The 15653-nt window shown below is 39.0% G+C and overlaps 1 protein-coding gene across 7 annotated transcripts in view; it reads right to left on the reverse strand.

The window, feature by feature from the left end:
• Positions 1-15653, reverse strand: part of LOC133636172 (cingulin) — a 174708-nt gene that overhangs the window by 61461 nt on the left and 97594 nt on the right. For 2 of the 7 annotated variants that reach the window (XM_062029917.1, XM_062029924.1), the window contains exon 1: positions 13200-13383. The exons of the other annotated variants lie outside the window; for them this stretch is intronic. The gene's annotated coding sequence lies outside the window, so the exon portion shown is untranslated. Of the gene's footprint in view, positions 1-13199; positions 13384-15653 lie in introns of those variants that run through there. 7 annotated transcript variants of the gene reach the window in all.

The following is a 15653-nucleotide window of genomic DNA, read 5'->3' on the forward strand; positions in this document are numbered from 1 at the left end:
GATTAATTTGTGGCATATTAAATATAAGCCTGGTTGTGTTGTGGCTAATAGAGTATATATATGTCTTGTGTTTATTTACTGTTGTAGTCATTCCCAGCTGAATATCAGGTACCGTGAGTATGCAGCCTTGGCTGCTAAACATTCGATAACTTGACCGTATGTGCGCGTCACGTACGTAACTTTTTAAAAATATATAAGCTTTATGAACCTTGGGTTAGGTAAACGGTCTTTTGGGCTGAGTGATTGTGTGTGTTGATCAGGTGTTTGAATTGTATTGGCGTGTTCTATGGAGCTAGGAGCTAGCAGAGGAGCTAGGAGCTAGCATAACAAACACGCAGGTGTTTTTATGCAGGATTAATTTGTGGCATATTAAATATAAGCCTGGTTGTGTTGTGGCTAATAGAGTATATATATGTCTTGTGTTTATTTACTGTTGTAGTCATTCCCAGCTGAATATCAGGTCACCCCCGGCTCTCACAGCATCTTCCCTATCTGAATAGCTTCAACTCCCCACTAGTCCTTCACTTGCACTTTACTCATCCACAAATCTTTCATCCTCGCTCAAATTAATGGGGAAATTGTCGCTTTCTCGGTCCGAATCTCTCTCACTTCATGCGGCCATCATTGTAAACAATAGGGAACTTTGCGTATATGTTCAACTGACTACGTCACGCTACTTCCGGTAGGTGCAAGCCTTTTTTTTTATCAGATACCAAAAGTTGCAATCTTTATCGTCGTTGTTCTATACTAAATCCTTTCAGCAAAAATATGGCAATATCGCGAAATGATCAAGTATGACACATAGAATAGATCTGCTATCCCCGTTTAAATAAAAAAAATTCATTTCAGTAGGCCTTTAACTTTAGAAAGTTACATGGTTGAAAACGATAATGATGCCAAAAAACATTAAAAAAAAGATGAGAAGTCCTCAAAGGCTTATTTTGAAAGTATAATTATGTTTATAGATTATATTATATCTGTTGTTGTGTTCCCTAATTTGAGTGACCTGGACATAATCTGGACTGTACATGAATGCTTATTTTGAAAATGTAATTTTGTTTATAAATTATATGCAATCTGTTGTGTTCCCTAATTTTTTTCTGTGTACATGAATGAAGGTGTGTGTTGCTGAGTCCGACTAGGACATTATCTGGACTGGGCCTGGTTTAAAAAACCCTTTAAACAAATCTAATTTCATTGACAACCTGGTCTGTTGAAGATAAGGCCCTTTTTTAAAAAATAAAATAAAATAAGATAAATAAATAAAAAACATTTTCTTGGATAAAAAAGAAAGTAAAACAATATAAAAATAATTACATAAAAAATAGTAATTAATGAAAATGTTAGTGGACCAGCAGCCTATACAATCATGTGTGCTTCAGGGACTGTGTCCCTTGCAGATGTGTTGTCTATGTTGTGGGAACCAGAATATTGGTAGCAGAAAGAAATAACCACTTTTGTGTGAGTGGGTGTGGATGAGTGTGCATGGGGGAGGTTGTTTGGGTTGATGCACTGATTGAAAGTGTATCTTGTGTTTTTTCTATGTAGATTAAAATTATTTCTTTTTTAAATAAAAAAAATAAAAATAATTTTTTAATTTTTTTTTAAATTTTTTTTTTTTTTAGAACAGGCCCGCGGGCGACTCATCTGGTCCTTACGGGCGACCTGGTGCCCGCGGGCACCGCGTTGGTGACCCCTGGCCTATATTACTGAGGGGAAATACTAAAGAAGTGAAACTAGGATATGGATTAGAGTAGTCAGTGTGCAGCTTATATTAGGGCTGGGCAATAAAACGATATCAATATATATAGCGATAAACACAATCGATATCAATAAAAAATATGTTTGATAAAATATACAGGTTTTTTTTTCTTCTTTGTCGGAAGAAAGCTGAAGCTATGAAGCAAGGTTGGTTGCATGAATAAAAGCACTTGCTCTCTGATAAACGAGTGACGCACGAAGTGATCAGTGATTAGTGGGAGTGACACGCTAACAAAATCAGGTAACAGTATCACCTATTAAGTTTGGTTCCGCCATCTTGTTGTCTCGCAGTTGATTATTTGCATGGTGTGAGAAAAGAAGTTTAAATTGAGCAAATAAATTGTCGATAAAACAGGAAAAGTCAACTCAACAGTATGGCAGACCAATGTGCTGTGTAAATGATGCAAGGCGCTAGTCTCCACTAAGACCGGTAATATCAAATCACCTTAGCTGCGCTCACCCTTTAGAGCACAGCTGTAACTGCCTGGCACTAAACCTGCAGAAAATAGTTATTCTCAAGTTTCTTTACATCTTCACACTTTGCACTATTTTGTTACACTTTATTCAGCATTTCTTACATATTCCTTAGTTTTGCACCTTTTTTTAAGAGGTAATTGTTAAGTGTTTAATGTGATTTTAGAATTTTGTTGACATTGTTTGTTTGAGCGTTTTCCATGCTTGTGTTGACATGTCCTGTCCTTTTCTGGGGATTTGAAATAAAAATGTTTACATTTAATTAGAGATGGCCCATAAATGCTTTAAAATGTAATATCGTAAATTATCGGTATCGGTTGTTTTATTATCGGTATCGTTTTTTTATTTTTTATTTTTTTATTAAATCAACATAAAAAACACAAGATACACTTACAATTAGTGCACCAACCCAAAAAACCTCCCGCCCCCATTTACACTCATTCACACAAAAGTGTTGTTTCTTTCTGTTATTAATATTCTGGTTCCTACATTATATATCAATATATAACAATACAGTCTGCAAGGGATACAGTCCGTAAGCACACATGATTGTGCGTGCTGCTGGTCCACTATTAGTACTAACCTTTAACAGTTAATTTTAGTAATTTTCAATTAATTACTAGTTTCTATGTAACTGTTTTTATATTGTTTTACTTTCTTTTTTATTCAGGAAAATGTTTTTAATTTATTTATCTTATTTTATTTTATTCATTTTTAAAAAAAGGACCATATCTTCACCATACCTGGTTGTCCAAATCAGGCATAATAATGTGTTAATTCCACGACTGTATATATAGCGGTATCGGTTGATATCGTATCGGTAATTAAGAGTTGGACAATATCAGAATATCGGATATCGGCAAAAAGCCATTATCGGACATCCCTACATTTAATATATTTTTTTCTTGGCCCTTATTTTTGATAGGACATAATAATATCGATAATTATCAATATCAATCAATATAATTAAATCATGATGCAGTTTTTAGCCATATTGCCCAGCCCTAGCTTCTATCAGTGATTTATGCTGCAGAATCGAATCATAAAAGAATGAGGTCGGCCGATACCAATAATTAGAGATGGGAATCTTTGGGCACCTCCCGATTCGATTAAAAATCGATTATTGATGCATCTTTAGTTTATGTATATTGATGCAGTATTTACATTTATTTTTGTTTTACTAAATACGCGTTTATCACTTGCAACTTGCACCAAGAAACAGGTAAATTAATTCCCACATTTATTAAATTAATAAAAACGTGTGCAAAACTGGACTATAAGTGTCCGATAGTAAAGGAGTTGGTCAGATCTCTCAGAGAGGTGGCTCGCTGCAGTCTGTCAAATTTTAGAACTGCTTGCTTTACTTTATTTACAATAAATAAATCGATTGTCGATTATTAAGGTTTACTAATCGATTCGATAATCTTCTATGTCCGAATTGCGATGCATCTAAAAATCGATTATCAATAATACCGATCAAATGTATTAACTGTAATTTTTTCCAATTTATTTATGGTGATTACTATTGACAGTTGAACAATATCAACACAATATTTAAACTAGTTCCTTATTCTCTTTTTACATGCAATTGTTTAAGCAAAACAAAGTCAATAGTACGCCCATCGATCAGTCACTGATCTCGATCGGTAGATATGAATGAACAGGTAAGTGATCGCCATTGCCAATTAATGCACTTTGGATGGCGATTACGAACACAGATCTCCTCTGGCTGATATAGTATTTGTGTTAGTCCCCTGGCATCCTACCTAGCATCTAATTGTTTATCTCTATACGTAGTGTGGAGACTCTCCCCTAAGTTAATAATAGTCACCTCCATTACAACAAATAAACTACATTTCTTAGTATGAAAAAAATGTTTTTTTATTACCATTTATATTAACACAAGTGGTTGTACACCACCAACATCATGTAACATCTCACAGAAGGGAAGTCTGTTATCAACACCTGTTTTTTAAGTTTAGACAAGTCAACTTTGTTTGCAGTGCAAAGTGCAAGGCAGTTATGTCATCATCTTGTAAAGACCACACAGATCCATCATTGTGTTTCTATTAATTACAATTACACTCAGTTGCAAATAATATTTATGTATGGCATTCATGTGCAGAGCTCAGATCTTTTACAAGCTACATCAAATATATAATGTACATCAATACAATCATTTAGCATGTTAGGCGGGTGTGAATTTAAGTGTTTTGATGCCACGCAACTTTATGGATTATTACATTACTTCAAATTTTCACTTTTTTGAGTGGATGAATATTGGTTTGTGGATTACTAAATCCCTGGAGGACGGTTGATAAAGCGCTGTAGGCGGTGGTCAAGACTCTTGAGTAAAGCATATTCACTTCAAACCGACCTCTTATTAGCCTGTGTGATTTTTGAAAGAGGAAATATTGTTGTTACAAACTTTTGTGTGGTGTTGCTGTTGCTTCCTTATTTGTGATTATTCCAAGCTGATTGTCAGATACTACCTGTGTCTTTTTTTATGCATTGCAGCGGAACTTAAAGTGAATGTAAGAGCGTGCACGTAACATAATTATGACGATAATTATGTTATGGATTAAAAAAATACAGATAGCCGTATCATTTGTTCAGAATCTTAACGGCCCAATTATGAACCGGTACCAAAAAATTATGCACTGAATTTGGAAAAATAACAAACAAAACTACAAAATTTAATTTGAGAAAACAAAAATATTGCTTGAATCACTTTAGTATCGCTCATACAATGATATCACCCTTGGTGTGCACACCATTAATTCATGGATCGATCGTGTACTGACTGTGACAATGCTGAAACACCAACAGTTCTTGTTATATTATCCTCTCTGCAACTCTTATTGATCTACGATTCAATTAAGAATCGATTCTTACTTGAACATGATTCTCCATTCAAACAGTTTACCGCAATGCATTACTTGATATATAAATGAAAACCTCATCCATCTTCTTCCGCTTAGCAGCCAAAGCAAAGAAGCCCAGACTTCCCTCTCCCCAGCCTCTTCGTCCAGCTCAACCCGAGGGATCCCGAGGCGTTCCCAGGCCAGCCAGGAGACAATAAATGATAAATAAATTAATGGGTTATACTTGTATAGCGCTTTTCTACCTTCAAGGTACTCAAAGCGCTTTGACAGTATTTCCACATTTACCCATTCACACACACATTCACACACTGTTGGCGGGAGCTGCCATGCAAGGCGCTAACCAGCAGCCATCAGAGGCAAAGGGTGAAGTGTCTTGCCCAAGGACACAACGGACGTGACTAGGAAGGTAGAAGGTGGGAAATGAACCCCAGTAACCAGCAACACTCCGATTGCTGGCACAGCCACTCTACCAACTTCGCCACGCCTCGTCTCCCCAACATGAAGTGGGTCTTCCCCGTGGCCTCCTACCAGTCGGACGTGCCCTAAACACCTCCCCAAGGAGGCGTTCAGGGGACATCCTGACCAGATGCCCGAACCGCCTCATCTGGCTCCCCTCGATGCGGAGGAGCAGCGGCTTTACTTTGAGCTCCTCCCGGATGACAGAGCTTCTCACCCTATCTCTAAGGCCATGTCTACACTAAGTCGTTTAACCCCTTAAAGCAGTGGTCCCCAACCTTTTGGTAACTGCGGACCGGTCAACGCTTGAAAATTTGAATTTGTCCCACAGACCGGGGGGGGGGGGGGGGGGGGGGGGGTATTTTTTTTATTTTTTTTGGTCATAAAAAAATACAGTCATGTGTGCTTACGGACTGTATCCCTGCAGACTGTATTGATCTATATTGATATATAATGTAGGAACCAGAAATATGAATAACAGAAAGAAACAACCCTTTTGTGCGAATGAGTATAAATGGGGGAGGGAGGTTTTTGGGTTGGTGCACTAATTGTAAGTGTATCTCGTGTTTTTTATGTTGATTTGATAAAAAAATAAATTAAAAAAATAAGTCATTTTTTTATTTTTTATTTCTTGTGCGGCCCGGTACCAATCGATCCACGGCCCGGTGGTTGGGGACCACTGCCTTAAAGGAATAATTATTTAGCCTAAGCCCTGTTTCAGCCACACTAAACCAGCGTTTAAGGTTCCCCTCCTCGGACAAATTTTTATACGGCTAAGTGAGCCGTGTATTTCTTGAATCTCCGGCACTTATTATTATTACTCATTGATCGTTTACAAACAGAGTTCGGAGAGGAAGTGACGCCAGAAAGACTGCGCCCCAAACAGGAAGAAAACGGCGAATGCATTTGGACTGGCAAAGCAGACTGTATCAGTTATTGTCAGCCATGCACAGTATGTCGCCGACTCAACGTCTAGGTCCAGAGTATATAAAGTCACCAAAACCGAATGGACAATGAAGGTGAAGGCAAAAGAGTGATGAGTGTTCTGACCAGATATCTAGATCCCTAGACTGATTGATGTAAAATGTTCTTTATCACATTGTTTACATGCCTAATAAAGATTTGATTAATTTATGATGTCTCAGGTGTGATTCACTACAATAGGGCCCCACAGCACACTGGATTCCAGTTAATTTAAATACCACAACACTGGATATTGGTCAGATAAGTTATATTTAATTTTAAGAACTTGCACACAAAGCAACACTGGAGATGACTATGACGTTTTTCCGCGCATGCATACTAGGTCGCGTTGCACCGGCGGACGGAGGGGGGCACGGGGTCTTAAACGGTGGCATTGTTGTGTGTGGACACGGATAAGGTTAGGTGTGATTTACCCTGGATAACCTTAGTGTAAACGGGCATAAGGGGGAGCCCCGCCCCCCGACGGAGGGAAACTAATTTTGTACCTGTGATCTTGTGCGTTTGGTCATAACCCAAAGCTCATGACCATAGGTGAGGATGGGAGCGTAGATCGACCGGTAAATTGAGAGCTTTGCCTTCCGGCTCAGCTCCTCCTTCACCACAACGGATCGATACAGTATCCGCACCACTACAGACGCCGCACCAATCCACCTGTCAATCTCACAATCCAGTCTTCCCTCACTTGTGAACAAGACACTGAGGTACTTGAACTCCTCCACTTGGGGCAAGATCTCCTCCCTAACCCGGAGATTGCAGTCCACCCTTTTCCGGGCAAGAATCATAAACTTGTACGTGGAGGTGCTAATTCTCATCCCAGTCGCTTCACACTCAGCTGCGAACCGATCCAGTGAGAGCTGAAAATCCTGGCCAGATGAACCCATCAGGACCAGATTTTCTGCAAAAAGCAAAGACCTAATCCTGCAGCCACCAAACCGACTCCCTTCAACGCCCTGACTGCGCCTAAAAATTCTGTCCCTATAAACATATCCTCTCTCCTTGGGCCAACGCGGTTGACAGAAAGCAAGGAAGTTCGGCTGGAAATTTCTCGTAAGATGCGCTGGCTAAAGTTAAACTTCTACAGAATCTTTCTCTCTCCATTGCTAAATCCTGGACATATACATGCGTATATTGACAATTAAATGCTTTTATATTCTTTATCATGTTAATACTTTCACTGCTGTTGCTTTAAAAACTTGGAAACGATAGAGGTTTGAGCTGGCTATTCAGCAAGCCACGCTACGAGCTAAATCGAGAACATAACAACAAATTATATTACTGACTGGCCCATTGTGAAACACAGTAAGCACTGATCCAATTAAAAGTAGTTTTTTAGGAAAATCATAATTATTTTGCCGGTGGACGGCAAAATAATAACTTACAGTAGAAGGCCAAGCTCGATACACAACAACTTGAACTAACATTGCTAACGTACCATTCACAGATTTCTAACCTACGGTTATTACTTACTGTTTTATTGTCTCCTCCATTGCCATAGATAGTCACCGACTCTGCCATTAAATGTAGTTTTTTCAAAAAATCCATCTTTATATTGCCGGAAGCCAGTGATGCTATTGTCTTGCAGTAGAGGGCTAAGCTAGCTACATACACATCGAACTAACATTGCAAACGTATTATTCACACATATATGATCTACTGTTATTTATTACCGTTTCATTGTCTTCTCTATTGCTATAAATAGTGGTTAAATGAATAGTTGTTTTTTAAAAGTACTTTTTGGGAAAATCTATCTTTTTGTGAATGTGAGTGAATGCTCTTCTATGCACACACTCAAAGCGACTTCTTTACAGTTGAAGGCACATTGCCACAAATCATAAAAGTAAGGAACGTTTTACTTCAGATGAGGCTGAAAGTTTGTGTAGTGACTTGTGCTGGTTAAAGAAACCAACAGCAGAGCATTTTCCATCATTGGATTGTTTTGCACAGCCGGATTTATATAAATCAAAATAGGCTGACTCGCGCAAGAATGTTTGGGTAAACTTCTACTATATATGGATAATCCGCTGACGTAGCACTTGAACAAAATTCCAAACGGACCGTTTGGAGGAAGTTTGAAGGAAGGCAAGATTGTTTTATAAATATCTCTGCAATGCCTCCACCGTTTGATTTCAAATTGTCGGTACTTATACAGATCCCAAATACACATAAGCAGGTACCAATAAGTAAGAAAAGTTGGTTTTGCATTATAGGGCCACTTTAACACTTTTTAGGGGCAACAAAAGAGTATATTTAGCAAAGACTAAACTGACTAGCCAATCCAATCCAATCCACTTTATTTATATAGCACATTTACACAACAAGAATGTTTCCAAAGTGCTGCACAGCCATGTTAAAAACAATATTAAAAACAATATTATGCTACACCAATGACTGAATAAAAACAAATAATAAATGAATAGAAAACCAATACAGAGACAATGTAAAAAATAAATATGATTAAAAACGATTTTAAAGGGTAAAACCAATTAAAACAGTAAAATAGACATCAAAATTTATTAAAAAAACACACAGGACAACAGAGGACAGAAGACCACACAACTCACGTAGTGTTAAAAGCCAAAGAATAAAAGTGGGTCTTAAGACGAGACTTAAAACACTCCACTGTGGAAGCAGTTTGAACATGGAGGGGCAGAGTGTTCCAGAGTTTAGGGCCGACCACAGAGAAGGCCGTGTCTCCCCTGGTTTTAAGCCAACAGACCATAAACTATACACTAAGGTCTTGGTACAGGGGCCATGTCAGCAACTTGAGGGGTTCCAGGTTCGATTCCAGCTTACGCCATCATAGTCACTGCCGTTATGTCCTTGGGCCGGACACTTTACCCTTGCTACCAGTGCCACCCACACTTGTTTAAATGTAAATAATGGGTTTCACTAAATAATGTGCTTTGAGTCTGAGAAAAAAGCGCTTTCTAAATATAAATCAATACACTGCAAATGAAACTTACAAAACTGATAATAAAATAAGGTATAACAAGTGGACAGTTATAATCAGCTTTTTTGAAAATGTTGCAAAAAATTAGATTTTGCAAGTTAAGAACAATTAATGTTTATTAACACACACAAAAAAGCCCAAATTGGTACTGTTGAGTACCGGTATCGGGAATTGGTACTGTACCCATCTCTAGAAGTAGTATACGGAAATCAGTGCAAAAAGTGTACCACAGTAAACACTTTACACTGACTTGTATTATTGTCCATTGAGAAGAAATAATCCAACGGTTGGTGAAACGTGAATGGGTGTACTCACTTTAGGAAGAACTGCTTAACCACTGACAATGATGAAAGGATGCACCCTTCTAATAGAATTCTTACACAAACTGGAGCTGCTTGTTTCGATGAAAATACAGCATAATGAAGTTATTAAAAGAGGTGTGGCGTGCAACGAAGGCAGTGTCATTGTGTGACGGGGAAGAAATACCACACTCGTGAGTCACCCTGTGTCAGCAGGTAACACGGTGACACTTGGCCGGTCAGACTGATCCAAATGCTGTAGTTGACAAACTAAAGACATGCAGAAGTTTCTCACACACTCGCCCTCTCTCCATTATGCGGTCCACACAAAGGAGGCAGACCCTCTCTCTCCCTGCGGTGGTGGTCGTCCCAAACAAACAGCCATTTATTCCTCTTTTCACAATCCAAACACATTCACTTGTGCAAACAAATAGGTCAGTTCAATGTAACCAAACAGAACACAAGTGACACTATATTAGAACACACACACACATACACACATTCCAGACACTACCCTGAGATTTATCTGCGTACACCTACTGATAGCAAGTGGACTCTTATCACCGCTTGTCCAGTAATACAAAATAAAAGCATTGTCAAGCAAAAATGAATTAAAATGGAGGTCAGTGGTACTATCATTAGTCACCTAGATACTTGTTCCATGAAACCTAATATGTAGGTTAGAAATGTAGGGCTAATAATTGACTCAAACTTGAACTTCAACAGCCACATTAAGTCAATAACATCAGCAGCTTTTTACCACCTAAAAACCGAAGAATAATGTCTATATCAGACTTAAAAAGACTAATCCATCCATGCCTTTGTCTCCAGCAGGTAGGACTACTGTAATGGCATTCTCAATGGGTTCTGTAAATGAGCTGTACAGCAGCTGCAGTACATTCAGAATGCTGCTGCTCGAGTCCTGACTAGAACCGGGAAATACAACCATATTAGTCCACTAGCTTCATGTAGCTCAGAGAATAGATTTTACAACACTGCTGATTGTGTACGAGTCTTTTCGTGGTCTTGTGCCAAAGCGCATCTCGGACATGTTAGAACCATATAAACCCTCTTGGCCTCTGAGAACCTTGGGGAGTGGTCTCCCGCTGGTGCCCAGAGTCAGGACCTACATGGTGAGGCTGCGTTTGAAGTTTTGTGCTGGCATAAACTGGACTAGTCTTCTAAAAGATGTGAGACAGGTCTCAAATTTGGCAAATTTTTAAATCCATACTAAAAATACTCGTGAAAAATACTGTGCATATGACAACTAAAAATATTGTATCCACTTTTTTGATTTTAATAATTGGTATTTTGAACTAGGAAATTCCCGTGGAAATTTTGATGGGCCTGCTATCTGTGCCCTGGACCTCTGGTGACATATGTGGGGGTTTGTTGGCTGGTTCGTCTCGTATTAGACAAAATAGGCGTACCCATTCAATTGGCCCATTTTAGCCAAAAAATAGGAGCATTTAAAAAAAAAAAAAAATTTAAATCGTGAATAAGTAACATGGTAACTTGAGATGTTGCCAATTTAAAATACGCCTATAGGCGGAAAGTACACCTTTCCGACGGTGTAACATATGTGGGGGTTCGTTGGCCGGTTTGTCTCATATTAGAAAATATATCCGTTCCTAGTCAATTGGCCCATATTTTGTTTTGTTCCTGAATAGCGTTGCCAAGGTAAAACAAAATTTTCCCAATTTAGATTTCCGCCATCGCCGCGAACAAAACCTTTCCGACGGTACAACATGTGTGGGGTTTCGTTGGCCGGTTCGTCGCGTAGTGGCGTTAAGAGAAATGTGTTGGAACTAGGGCTGGGCGATATATCGATATGCGCGATATATCGATATGCGCGATATATCGAGAGTTTGTCTCTGTGCGATATAGAAAATGACTATATCGTGATATTCGGGTATGCGTTCTCACGCAGTTGCTTTTAGCTGCTGGTATTACACTACAGGCTCTCCTCGCTCTTTCCTGTTTCTCCTTCTCACAGACAGCAAGCGCAGCTTCTACACACGTCACATACTGTCACGACACACGTCACATACGTATACGCCCTCGCGCAGCAAAGAGGTAGCAGCATGGCTAACGTTAGCTGTGATGGTAGCGGTAATACGAGAGAAAGAAGGTGCGAATCTGGTAACAAATGAAAGAATAATTAATTCCCCCAAAAAACAGCAGGTGGTCCATCGTCTGGTGGTGGTTTGGCTTCAAGTAGGAATATGTCGAACAGACAACCGTAATTTGTCAAGTGTGGGGCGAAAGCGTTGCTATAAAAAGTAGCATTACTGCTAATATGTAGCATCATTTGAAAAGTCACCTGCTAGAGAATGAAGAGTGCTTACTCCGCATGTCAACGTCTCCGTTCGGTGCCACACGCCCAAACCATCAAAATGCCGAGGCAAACATTTCCAGCTCAACACCGTATGAAAAAATTGTGATTTTTTTAGTTGTGATTTCCTTCTCTGCATGAAAGTTTTAAAGTAGCATATATTAATGCAGTATGAAGAAGAATGTTTTAATGTAGACACATAGAATCATCATACTGTTGTGATTATATGCATCAAGTGTTCATTCAAGGCTAAGGCAAAATATCGAGATATATATCGTGTATTGCGATATGGCCTTAAAATATCGCGATATTAAAAAAAGGCCTATCGCCCAGCCCTAGTTGGAACTATAATAATATTAATATAAAGTTTTAAGTATGAGCAATAATAATACGGACTGCTTGCATTGCAAGCGCCTATTCACTGCTGCTTAGCAGCATGTGAATGGGCGCTTGCATTGCAGCAGGCCCATAATTATGATTATTTTTATGATCTTTTCATTTATTTTGCTTACTTGTAATTTTCTGTAAACCACTTTGAATTTCCTTGTGTACAAACTGTGCTCTACAAATGATCTTGCCCTGCCTATTACTGATTTACAGATAAAGCCCACTTCCGGAAACAAACTTTATTTTTTAAATAAGGAAGTTGTTTACGTCTTTATTGTGTTTTCTAATTACAAACACCCGAGGTAAGTGCGAACCTGAGGTTTTCTCTTCCTGAATGCATTCGTTTATTTACTTTTAAAATACGCTTGATACTATTAGTAGAGGTTTAAATAGTTTTAGGATAATTACAAAAACATGGTTTATCCACTGGAGTCGACGTGACATTTAGTAGTTTATCTACTGAGGAGTTAGCTTACTTTAAATGACGTTAGCGACGATGCTAAAGTCTTCACAAAGACACAGCACCGTGTATACATTTATATATTGTAAGTGATTTGATGATATTGTATTAGAAATAAAAGATGACTCAAACAAGACAAAAGCCATGACAGCTCGCCTCTGTCCCCTTTAGCTGCCTATTCATTAAGAACATCCCCCCAAAAAGTTACCTCTTAATCTTTCTCCACTTCCCTGCTCGTCTACGTCAGTTCAGGTCCACTCCGGAGTAAAATTGTCGTCTCTTTTCACACTCTCGCGTCTAAAAAAACTCCCGAAAAAGACGCAAATAGTCGCTGAAAGGAGTTCATTATGTGGCGGCGACAGCAACCTGTTGCCTTCCGCTGAGATGCGACAGTCCCGCCTCCAATCTCTCCAGACGGAGGGAGCTGATTGGACGGCAGCGCAAGACGTAGGCGGGGCCCTAACTGTTGGACTGTGTCTCCTATTGGTCAACATTAGATGTCAATCATTCAACATTTGAAGTATGCAGATTTTCAGATTTATTATTCAAACATCAGAAATGCAATGCAGAACGAAAACTGCGTTGCAAAAACTGGTAGAAAAAAAATAATAAAATAATTAAACCAGATTTTAAAATTTAAGTTAAAAGGTTGGAAATGCTATCAATAAAACAATATAATAGTGCAATTATCTTACTGTATGAACCTAAACTTTGAATTTAACCGGACATTTGTAATCTTAAACAAGTTAAATAAATAAACATTAAACCATGATTGAACACATGACAACTAAAAGTCGGAAAAGTTAAATTTGATTCGCAATTCTTACCAGAAGAGGGCGCTTTTTTTTTTACTTAACAAGTCCTGCTAATATGAGCAGAAGTAGTTACTGGAAAATTACTTTTTTTTATTGTTAAGACGTCAGTGCTCAGTAAAATACCCCATGTAACAGTTTTATTGTGCAAAACAAAAACAAAAAAAGGAAAATAGAAATTAAATGAAAATAGGACAGGGGAATCACTATTTTATTTATAATAGTCCCGAAGAAAATGCCAGCTGTCCTGTGAAATAAAACAAGACAAATAAAATGTATATGCACAATTGCATATAAATAGTGAAGAAGAACATTTGAATGCATAAAAATGCTGTATTAAAAGTGCTCAAAAAAATATCCAATAAAATATATTAAGAGATGGATTGTACGAAAAGTAAACTAGTAATAGTTATTACTACTTATTGGATAGATTGTAAGGATATTTTTATGAGGATATTCGATATGAATTAAGGAACAAATGCTAATGAATACAAATAATAGTAAAACTATTCACTGTAATCAGAATAAAACACAGGACTTAGATTATAGGAAAACAAAATAATAATTAAATTACCACCATGTGTGTTTTGTCAATGCATCTATTTGCTGGAAAATTGAGTGAACTGACTTGTGAGACAGCACCCTCTGCTGGATTCATAGCTGCATTACCCTATCCATTAGCCACTGTCTGTCTAAGTCAGCGTTTTTCAACCTTTTTTGAGCCAAGGCACATTTTTTTCATTGAAAAAAGGCCGAGGCACACCACCAGCAGAAATCATAAAAAAATGAAACTCAGCAGCCGATATTACACTGTAAAAAGTCGTTCTCGCAATTGTTGGATATAAATTCAAACCATAACCAACCATGCATCACTATAGCTCTTGTCTCAAAGTAGGTGTACTGTCACGACCTGTCACATCACGCTGTGACTTATTTTGAGTTTTTTGGTGTTTTCCTGTGTGTAGTGTTTTAGTTCTTGTCTTGCGCTCCTATTTTGTTGTTGATTGTCATGTCATGTACGGATGTACTTTGTGGACGCCGTCTGCTGCTCCACACGCTGTAAGTCTTTGCTGTCGTCCAGCATTCTGTTTTTGTTTACTTTGCAGCCAGTTCAGTTTTAGTTTCGTTTTGCATAGCCATCCCTAAGCTTCAATGCCTTTTCTTAGCGGCAGTCGCCTTTTGTTTATTTTTGGTTTAAGCGTTAGATACCTTTTTACCTGCACCCTGCCTCCCGCTGTCGTTTGCACATTGTGATCACGACAAACTGTGGTCCCGACATTCACAAAGCAATTAGCTACCTGCTGCCACCTACTGATATGGAAGAGTATTACGCAATTACTCTGCCACGCTCTAGACAGCACAGACACTCAACAACGGCACATTATTTGCAGATTATAATTACTGGTTTGCAAAAATCGAGAGGAGCCAGATGAGGTGGTTCGGGCATCTGGTCAGGATGCCACCCGAACGCCTCCTAGGGAGGTGTTTAGGGCACGTCCGACCGGTAGGAGGCCACGGGGAAGACCCAGGACACGTTGGGAAGACTATGTCTCCCGGCTGGCCTGGGGACGCCTCGGGATCCCCCGGGAAGAGCTGGACGAAGTGGCTGGGGAGAGGGAAGTCTGGGCTTCCCTGCTTAGGCTGCTGCCCCCGCGACCCAACCTCGGATAAGCGGAAGAAGATGGATGGATGGATGGATGGATGGGTTTGCAAAATAAATATTTTTAACCCATCCATCCATCCATCCATCCATTTTCTACCGCTTATCCCTTTCGGGGTCGCAGGGGGTTCTGGAGCCTATCTCAGCTGCAATCGGGTGGAAGGCAGGGTACACCCTGGACAAGTCGCCA

This window comes from Entelurus aequoreus, linkage group LG20 (genome assembly GCF_033978785.1).
Source record: "Entelurus aequoreus isolate RoL-2023_Sb linkage group LG20, RoL_Eaeq_v1.1, whole genome shotgun sequence".
In the NCBI taxonomy this organism is placed as follows: Eukaryota; Metazoa; Chordata; class Actinopteri; order Syngnathiformes; family Syngnathidae; genus Entelurus; species Entelurus aequoreus.